We start from the raw sequence: 10,461 nt of genomic DNA, 5'->3' as shown, positions 1-10,461 counted from the left end.
TCCTGTAACTGGTTGAGGGGCGTGTGCAGATCCCCCTGAATCCGAGCCAGCCATACAGGTGAAGATGTCCCAAAACGGCAGCTTGACAACAACATGATGGCATGAACGCACAACAGGTCGGGAAAAACACATATTGGGGACAGAGTTAATTTATTTAACACAATGCACTGTAGTAACAGGAGACAGAGAGACGTCCTGTGGCTTCATATCAGGTGGAAGAATCAGTGGGAGATTTGAGGCTAGATGATCCAAGGGAAGGAATCTGGATATTACAGTGAAATGGTGATTTACAGATTCAGACACTTGGTACAACCTGTCACCTTGATACCAGTTTCTGATACCTGTAGTAGGCTAAATAATTAGTTTAAAGCTCCTGTGAGGAACTCTCAGTTTGTGTTGATTTTAGCGCCCCCTGTGGACAAAGCTGTACCTCTTATCTCTTTGCTGATTTTGTCCTGTTCATGCTCAAGTGGTGTTTTTTAATCAAAAACTTATCCTGCTTCCTTTAACATATGTATCACTCCCTATACATTTTTGCCCTGGAAAAGTAAACAAAGGCAGCGTGCAGGTTATCGCTTCGTCTGATACCTACCCCCCGCCAGCAGTTTAAGGCATAAAAAATAACTGTATAGAAATAATCAATCTTGTTGCTGATGGTCTGGTTTGCTTTTGTAGCTCTCAGTCTGTTTCATAACCAGAGAAAAACTCCTCACATGAGCTTTAAAGAGAGAAAACTAAAATGGAATGACTTTTTATTGACTAAACTGGACTAAAATGTTTTGAGTTGTCGTCAACTAAAACTATAAAGGGTAAAATTGACCCAAAAGTGACTAAAACTAATAAACGTTTTCTTCTAAAGACTAAGACTGAATCTGATAAACACTGATTCGATGTAGACTACATATTGATTGGAGGTTGTGTGATTCCTGCGGCGTTACTGAGAGAACAAGAGCTGCATGCTCACCTGAGCTGAGATCGCTCAGGATGGTCCCAGACTGTCAGCTGGCTGCTTGTTCAATCAATGTTGTTTTGTGTTCCTGGTTGTGTTACTCTATGAAGTAAGTCAATGTAGCATCTTGCCTTCGAAAGTAAAGCAAATGCAGACTTGCCTTAAAACTGAATTCTTTCTAGTGTCCAGCAGGGGGCCACTCCACTCGTTTTAAAAGAAGTCTGGTGGTATAGAAGTCTATGAGAAAATTGATTTCCTGATTTATTCCCTCAGTAAACATGTTCCTGATGAGCTTATTGTCTCAATCTCTAGTTTCAAGTCTTCTTCAACACAGCATGATGTTAATTTAGTCACTGATGCTTCCATTTAAAGTCACACAGAACAGAAAGAGGGAAGGGTTTAGGGCGGGGCTACCTGTGATTGACACGTCACTACCACAAATATGTACCACAATTGATACATTTCAAGTAACCTATATGAATAAACACCAAATTACTTCATGATAACACGTGCCCACAACACAAACTTTAATTGTTGCAGTTCATCATTCGTGCTGCATTAATGAGGCCACAGGTTTACCATATGTATCATAAGAAAGCAAATGTATCTACATGTCAGTGCAGTGATGTGGAAAAATGACCCATGATCACACAGGATAATTTTAGAAAACTCTTCCATAACACCTTCTCAGGGGACAACACACTCCAAACATCCCCCTAATACAGCTGGAACTGAAGAATTAACCTGCGTATGTGTACAAGGAGGCCATTTATAAGGATCCTGAGGGTATACATGTCAGTAGTTAGTGAGTACAGTAGATTACGTCAGCATTTTCTGTTAGGCCACTTTGCAATTCAGCAACAAAAAAGTAAGAGCATCCTTTTATTTTAAGAACATTTTATAGGTTGCAGAAGTACATCTAAAAAAGAAGTAAGCAATAATCTAGTGAGTGCAGCAGATCAGCAGGTCGGGGCTCTTCTCTATGTGATCATTTTGTATCCAAGTGTGTTTTAGTTTCTAATCAGCGGCAAGGTTTGTGGAGTTTACAGCAGACGGTCTCTTATCAAGAGGCACAACACAACTTTATTTATAAAGCACCATTCATACAAACATGCAGGCAACAAAGACTGAAAAAAACAACAGATTTTGGAAGATTTGGAAGCAGATATTCACGCTTATGGAAAGTTCAATGATTGTAGTGTTAGTGTTAGTTACGTCTCCTCTCGCCAATTCCTCCTCTACTCTGCTACTCGGGAACAGAACGCTGCGGGAGCCCCATTTGTCAACAGAGCTGTAAATCATGAGGCCACGCCCCCTTTGTATAGCATCAAATAAGTAATTAACTAAGTTAGTAAACTTAGTAAACTTATCAGAAAAATGAACACTTGGACATAAATCAGACAATCGTGATAAGAACTAACTATAATGACAGAAACCATGTTTGAGAAAAATGTATTTGACGTTCCAAAAACCAGTCTACGCTGCCGGGGATCAGCACGCCAAAGCCCAGTTGGACCCCATGGGTGAAAGCCCAGCCACCAGACAATCACCTTCAAGCATCCCACCCAGGTCTGGCTCCAGGGGTTAGCCCTGGTCCCCCGAATCCGGGCGAGGCAGCTGTATTCTGTTCCCCTGGGACCAATTTGCCTTGGGAGACTTAACCAGGGGCTAGTGCCCTGGACAACAAAGCTCCCAGGTTCACAGGGACACACAAACCCCTCCACCACTTTAAGGTGGCGATTCATGGAAAATGTATTTGACATGGGCAAGGCGCTTGGTGTAGATGAAATTCAGATGCTAAAGGCTCTGGACATTGTTGGGCTGTCTTGGCTGACACGCCTCTTCAATGTCGTGTGGAGGTGTGGGACAGTACCTGTGGAATGGCAGACCGGGGTGGTGGTTCCCATTTTTAAAAAGGGGGACCGGAGGGTGTGTCCCAATTATCGGGGTATAACACTTATCAGCTTCCCCGGTAAAGTTTATTCTAGGGTGCTCGAAAGGAGGATACAGCTGATTGTCAAACCTCAGATATAGGAGGAACAACGCAGATTCCAAGCTGACTGTGGAACAGTGGACCAACTCTTTACCCTGGCAGGGCTGCTTAGGGGGCATGGGAGTTTGCTCATCGAGTCCACATGTGTTTTGTGGACTCGGAGAAGGCCTACGATCATGTCCCCTGGGTGGCTCCTGTGGTGGCTACTGCAGGAGTATGGGGTACCTGGGCCATTGCTACGAGCAATCCGGTCTCTATATAACAAAAGTAAGAGCTGTGTCCGCATCCTCGACACACAGTCAGACACGTTACTACTACATGTGTTGGTCTCCGCCAGTGTTGTTCCTGATTCAGTTTGTTATTTTCATGGACAGGATCTCAAGCTGCAGCCAGGGTGAGGAGGGTCTCCAGTTTTGGGACCTCAGAATTTCATCTCTTCTTTTTGCAGATGATGTTGTCCTGTTGGCTTCATCAAACTGGGACCTCCCACAGGCACTGGGGCAGTTTGCTGCCAAGTGTGACGCGGTTGGGATGAGAGTCAGCACCTCCAAGTCTGAGGCCATGGTTCTCTGCCGGAAAACGTTGGATTGCCCCCTCCGGGTGGGGAGTCACTCTCTGCCTCAAGTGAAAGAGTTTAAGTATCTCGGGGTCTTGTTCACGAGTGAGGGTAAAATGGATCATGAGATTGACAGGCAGATTGGAGCAACATCAGCAGTAATGTGGATGTTGTACAGAGGGAGCTGAGCCTGAAGGCAAAGCTTTCAATTTACCAGTCGATCTACGTTCCAACCCTCACCTGTGGTCATGAGCTTTGGGTAGTGACCAAAAGAATGATACAAGCGGCCAAAATGAGTTTCTGCTGGAGGTGTCTGGGCTCAACCTTAGAGAGAGGGTAAGGAGTTCAGACATCCGGAGCTCGCTGGATGGATTATATATCCCATCTGGCCTGAGAACGCCTTGGGATCTCCCAGGAGGAACTGGAAAAACTTCCTGAACGATAAACACTGGACGAATTCTAACCTTAACCTTGGCTTCCAGCCCCTCCAACAAAGCCTTGGAGAACCATTCAATTTTATCCTGAAACTACTTAAATCTGTGTGCTCCAACTAGCATGATAATTTACCTGAAATCAGTTCTTCACTGATCTCAAACAGTTGTCCCTGGTGGCAGCTATAATACATCCATGGTGGCAGCAAAGATCTAAACCAGGGGTCTCAAACTTGCGAGATAATATCATATGCTGACCCGCCGGTATACAGCACGCACAAATACTACAAATCCCAGGCGCGTCAATCAAGACCTGCAAGCACTGGCTGCGTGAGATGGCATTTCTGTGCGACGTAACGAAGCATCTCATCATAATCCGTTTGTAGCTGACGTGGAAAGAGGACCTGTAAACATTAAAACTAATGGAGCTGATAGAATTCCGAAACAATGCCACAACTCTGCTTACAAGCTGATCGAATGCTCTGCATGTTTGGAAGCACATACCTGTGTAAGCATCTGATGCACACCTTCACTCCATCCTGAAAGTGTTCACAGAAAAGACGCCAAGCATGTGACTCAGGCAAACTGACATAAGAGCAGAGTGCACTATAATATATGTTTTCTTTTTGTACCTTTTCCTGTAATCACAGGTAGACTGCTTATGGCTGAAATAGTTTCTCCTTTTCACCAGATTGGTGACATTTGACATTTCTTGACAGTGTTGTGAATAAAAAAACAGAATATTTAAGATTTTCTTGAGAAAATTACAGTTTTCTAGCTTTTTTTGAAGTGTTTTGGAAATGACTCAGTGAAAAACTGCTGATAGAGAGGGAGACATTCATCATTCATTTTTTGATGCCCTTGGTTTGTTCTGAATTCTATACGATGTCTTTGGAGCAGCGAAGTTCATATTTATGTCAGACTGATTTGTCATAATACCTCTGATAAAGGTTTATTTATGTCCTTGGTCCAAATAATTTTGAACCTGTTCGGCCCTCTTTCTAATTGTGTTTGAGACCCCTAATCTGTCTCTGGTGGCATTACTGCACAACTTGCTTTGTAGGCTTCTGTTTTTACCACCAAAGAAGAGTTGATTTCTTGAGAAACAAGTTCATTGCTCCTTGTTTCCAGTGGTGCAACACATCATCTGCAAAATCAAGTCCTGTACAAAATATTGTGCGGCGGAGGAAACAGGAGCTGCAGTGTGTAATTCTTCAGGTCATTGAATAAGACTTCATACAAATAATAATTAGTTTGATTGTCCATTAGTCTCTCTTTCTCATTGTTTCATGTTTATTCATTGCCGAAAAACACGATGCATTTTGTAACAGCTCTCATTTTAAAGAAGTATTTTTTCAAAAGGTCATCAATTCATTTGTTTTCATTTAAAAAATAAATGCTGGTTCCTCTTTTAATTGATCACTCAGCTCATGAATTGGACGTAGAAGCTGAACCTTTTCCGTGTTTTCTTTTTCTTTCCTTATTTTTTTGGCTTTCTCTTCCACGTCTGTACGGATTGTCGACTGCATGGAAATCTGGTGAACCCACAAGCCTCAGAGGGACGAATGTAATCCTCCAGAGATTTAGTGTGAAATGAGGCATCAGTTCACCTGTGCTGTGCTTAATGGAGCACAGGAGGAGGAGGAGTGAGTCCTATCTAACCGCACCATCAATCAAAATAACTCCAACTTTTGTTTTTGTGAAAAAAAGTAGCACAAGAAGCAGACAGGGTGCAGTTGCTTTCCAAAAAATATACTTTAATACAGACGTTTTTATAACCAGCGTGCATCTATGACCTGCATGTAAATCAGACAAAAGTACTCATGACACAGAAAACATTAACGAGAACAAGCCTGGACATGCCTCTGTTAGGACAGCACGACACACGAGTGGAGCGGCTTTATATTCAGGGCTGGGAGGTGAGAAAAAGCAGCTTTAACCAGTCCGCAGAAGTGTTTCCTCCCCTCATCAGCATGCAGCACAGACGCTGATCTGTGCACCAAAATGTAACAGTGGCAGCTGGGTTTGATTTATATCCTGTCTGATCTTCAAGGTGAAGTCACTACTTCCAAAAGCCACTACACACCTACTGTATCCACGCCTGCAGACGGGTGTGTGTACGTGTGTGCATGTGTGTGTTTCAGTAGTTGGGAGGGACTGGAGGAAAAAGTAGAATTAATTGTTTGCTGACTGGCGTGGACAGTGTGTGTGGACACTTCCACAGAAAGTTTGGATTTTATTGACACACTGGTGGATAGTTTATGAGCCGCTGACCAGTTGTGATGTTGATGCATGGATATTAACTCGGGAGGGCCTCGCTGTGGCTGCAGATTTTCCAGCAAGACATCCAGAAATGAGCAACCAGAAATTTCAAGCCAAACATCTTTTGTAGATTTTTGCAGCTGGATTTTTCTTCTGAGATGTGTGTTGTTTATTCAGCTACTCATAAATCAATAAAGAGATCATTTCCTGATTTCTGTCCCTTGATTCTGCTGTAAGGACCCATTTTGCAAGAGCTTGATTGGAAAGTGAAAATTCCCAAATACAAACATAAATTAAAACTCAAACATTGTCAGACAATATGGCTATCATAAAATGTGGTACTTCAGCACAATGAGACTTTTTTCTTTTACATTTGCTAACAGAGAAAGCGTTGACAGACCCGTGAAAAGGCTTTAACATTGGAATAGCGATAAACAAAGCAGTTAGCAACTAAACTTAACCACACTGAACATGATGTCCTTCTGAGTTTGCAAGAAATTTGGATTTCAAACCATTAAAACTGGCAGCACATGAAAGTTAAAATACAAAAAGAAAAAATTTAAACAGCATTAATCATTTTGTGTCTGCATGTAAGAAGTGGACGTAGACTCCTGGTTTCAATGCTGTATTGCCTTAAACCTGCATTTTTACTAAAGCCAGCAGGGGGTGACTCCATTTGTGGAAGAAATGAGTCTGCCTCTACAAGTCTACATGAAAATAAGCCTACTTTTCACTTCATTATTACCTACCTTTTGATTGTCACTACCACAGGGACCTGTCAACCCTCCTCATTTAGAGTGAAATAGAGCATAAATCAGGCTTGTGATCGACGAGTTGCTACCAGGCGACCTTAAACATGAAACGTGAAACATGTCTATTTTCATCAGGCCAAATCAGCATCCCGATTAATATCAAAGTTAGACTACCATCACAGATAGTCCTTGGCAGCCAATAGCACTACAACTGACTGATAACTTAGCGTTTGTGTAAAAGTGTAAATGATTCCACTTGCCATCATTTGCCAGTGTTTGTCATTATTTTACTATTTTTATTGTGTCAATACTGGCTATAATGTATTCTTATTAGTTTTCCACTGGGGCTGGTATTTTGTGTGAGGCCTACTGGGGACTTGAGGGGTGCCGTGATAGGTCGATCTACTATGCGCGGCAAAAGCAGGTTAAAACAAATGACGCTATTCTTGGTTAAAGTGTTTCCTTGTGGTATGTTTAATGTATTATTTTCGTGCTGATATAGATTAGGGATCGACCGATTATCGGCCGGGCCGATTATCGGCGCCAATATTCGGCATTTTGACGCATATCGGCATCGGCCATTTTTTAAAAAAAAATTTATTTATTTATTTATTTATTTATTTTCATTTTTTATCCGACGGCCGATAAGAGTGCAGAGTGCTCACACACACGGCGGAGAGGAGAGAAAAAGTTAATTTCTTTGCTAATTTTATTTAACTTTGTTTTATTTACTTAATAAAACTTCAGGAAGTTATTTATTTATTTATTTAAATTTTCAGTTAACTTTATAAGAGATGCTGCTGACCCTGGGAACTCCCTGCGCTTTTTGTTTGTTTAAATGCCTTTAAGCATATGTTTATTAAACAAACAAAGTTAAGTGTTGGAGTTTGTATTATCCAAAATTTTGACGCCAATATTTTCACTTTTACTGCAAATGAATATCGGCTCCAAATATCGGTTATCGGCCTCCTTGACTACTAATAATCGGTATCGGTATCGGCCCTGAAAAAACCATATCGGTCTATCTCTAATATGGATGTGTTGTAGCGTAATGTAAGCTCACCGTGTCATGCTTTGCTAGCTTAATTGTAGCTTCATCATTAATCCTCATGGTGTGGCTTGCTAACTAACAGTTAGCTAAATTGTTTCTTTCTGTGTTTGAGCAAATTTCTGGAGCTTATTACCGCAAGAGTGGCTGTGAGAGGCCTAATAAGTTTCTGTTGTTACCAAATCAAACGGCGGTCAGAAGTTAATGTTTAAGCCTGCTTCATCACACAACACAAGAGAGAGCACACAACCGCTACACTTGCTAACCCCTGGCTCTTCTCCTTCTTGACACAGAAGATATCGATTACTGCAGGTTTCAGTCCATAACGTGAAATAAAAAGTGGTTAACAACAAAGGAAAAAGGTTCATGACGTAAGATCTCGTGGGAAACCAAGAAGCTGGCTTAACAGCCGTCTCCACCGCAGTCTCATGACATTATGCTAATTACATCGAGGCATCACAAGTTATTTGGCACAGATGCACTGATGCTTAAAGATGTTACTCCTACCAGACCAGGCAAACATGAACACACACTCAGTACACTGCAAACAGACACCATACTGTTACTTTTAACATAGTGAAGCACTGTGCAGCATAGAGAACACAACAGTGTTTGACAAATATCCAGTAATAGTGAACAAACATGCACCACAAAGTCGAGAAGAAGACATGTTAACACTCACTGCTACTCCTGTAGCTAACGCTGACGTGTTCAACCGTGTGACAGAGTTAAGCTTTAATATTGCTGTTGACCTGTGCTTTAGATGGCATTGCTTTTGTACATGGCCGTTTAGCTAGGCCACTATTGTGCTGCGATATTTATTGTTGCATCCTCATAGTGCCTATAGAGAGCTTATTGTAATACAGGCAGTGAACTGCAATCTGTGTGTGTGTGTGTGTGTGTGTGTGTGTGTGTGTGTGTGTAGAAATGTGTGCGTGTTAGAGAGTTTGTTGGTCTCCTGCCGGCCTTCATGAATATGTTGTCCTCCAGCAGAGGTAACAGGAGACTGGCATCTCTGAGTCGTATTGACCATCTTCACTAAAGATGAAAGCTTTGATCCGAAACTCGTCCATGCAGGATAAATTAAAAGTAAAAGTATCCAAATTCAGAAGACTGTTCCGTACTCTTGACGAGCGGAGATGACTGAAGATGCGCTGCCAAAGCAAAGTTGTGAAACAGCATAGAAAAACAATCCTTTCTCCACAGACGGCAACACAGGGCTTCAAAGGAGACGCCGAGGACGAGATGAAAGGCCGTATGCGTTGTGGTTTCTGAAAAAGAAACTGCTGATCCTCATCTTACTGATGTCAAGGTTTTGTTATGGCAGTCTCTTTTTCACTCATATAAAGGCAGACACCAGCAAGTTGAATTAAAGGAGAATTTAAATATTCTTAAACCTGGTCCCTTTTACTTTGACATATTTTGGGGTGTAGATGACGATTAGGTACAAAAACTCCCGTCGATTGCTTCAGTAGCAGCTGTGAAACAGGCTGTGATGGCTGTAATGTTCTTGCAGGCATAAGACCCGATCAAAGTTAGTGTCGTTTTTTCCACTGACTGTTATTCTAAGTGTGTGGCAACATTAAAGGATCCCTACAGAGATAAACCTTTTTATTAAAGAGGAAGATGATTTTTTTAACCACAAACAGACGTTACATCGCTCTCTGCAAACACACCAGACTCCATTGACAAAAACAGTGATTTTACTGCAGAATACCCGTTGTGCTGTTGCTGCCATCGCTTAGTTTTTGTTTGTGTTATTCTGTGTTTCAAAAATGTTGTGTTACATCTGAATTAAACAATTTTATCACTAAAGTGAACAGCAACACAAACAAGCTGACTTACTAAGCTGACGTCCTGTGAGGTAATATTACTGTTTCTGTCAATGGAGTCTGGTTTTATTTTGAACAAATATTAGCTTTTACCGCTGTGCCTGTAAGTAAAACAACAAGTAGGATTTCCCCCCATGGATTATGTTGCAGCCATCACAGCCTGTTTCACTGCTGCCAGCTGAAGCGAGCTAAACCTGTTGTACGTGTACGTGTAAAAATGGGACCCAGGTTTAAAAATGCAGAAATACCCTTCTGTGCTCTCTAAGGTGAAAAACTGTCAGGTGTGCCATGATACTCCACAGATCATCCAAAATATTCTCGAACAACAGGAGAGAGCGTCCGGCAAGCAAGTATTTACACGATCTGTAGCCGTAACAGCTTTGCTGTCTTTAAAAGTCCTTCTTTGTTGTTGTTCTGTCTTTAATCAGTTATACTGAAACATGCTGGAGTCCAAAGCGTTCTCTGGTTTTTGATGTTTAGTTTTTAACTACTTTTTGAGTGAAATATTAAAAAAGTGCTCAAATCATCAACTATGAAAACTCCTCAAAAGTTGACTCAGTTCTTCACCCTGCTTCCTGCATATCTGCAAGAAGTTAACAAAAGTTCTTTCTTTGTCGACAACAGGGGGTCAGTTTGGA

Source organism: Semicossyphus pulcher, unplaced genomic scaffold (genome assembly GCF_022749685.1).
Source record: "Semicossyphus pulcher isolate SPU_LCO1_2020_fin unplaced genomic scaffold, fSemPul1.0.p SCAF_12, whole genome shotgun sequence".
NCBI classification, from domain to species: Eukaryota; Metazoa; Chordata; class Actinopteri; order Labriformes; family Labridae; genus Semicossyphus; species Semicossyphus pulcher.
The sequence above is the reverse complement of the archived record's forward strand: the minus strand, read 5'-3'. Positions refer to the sequence as shown.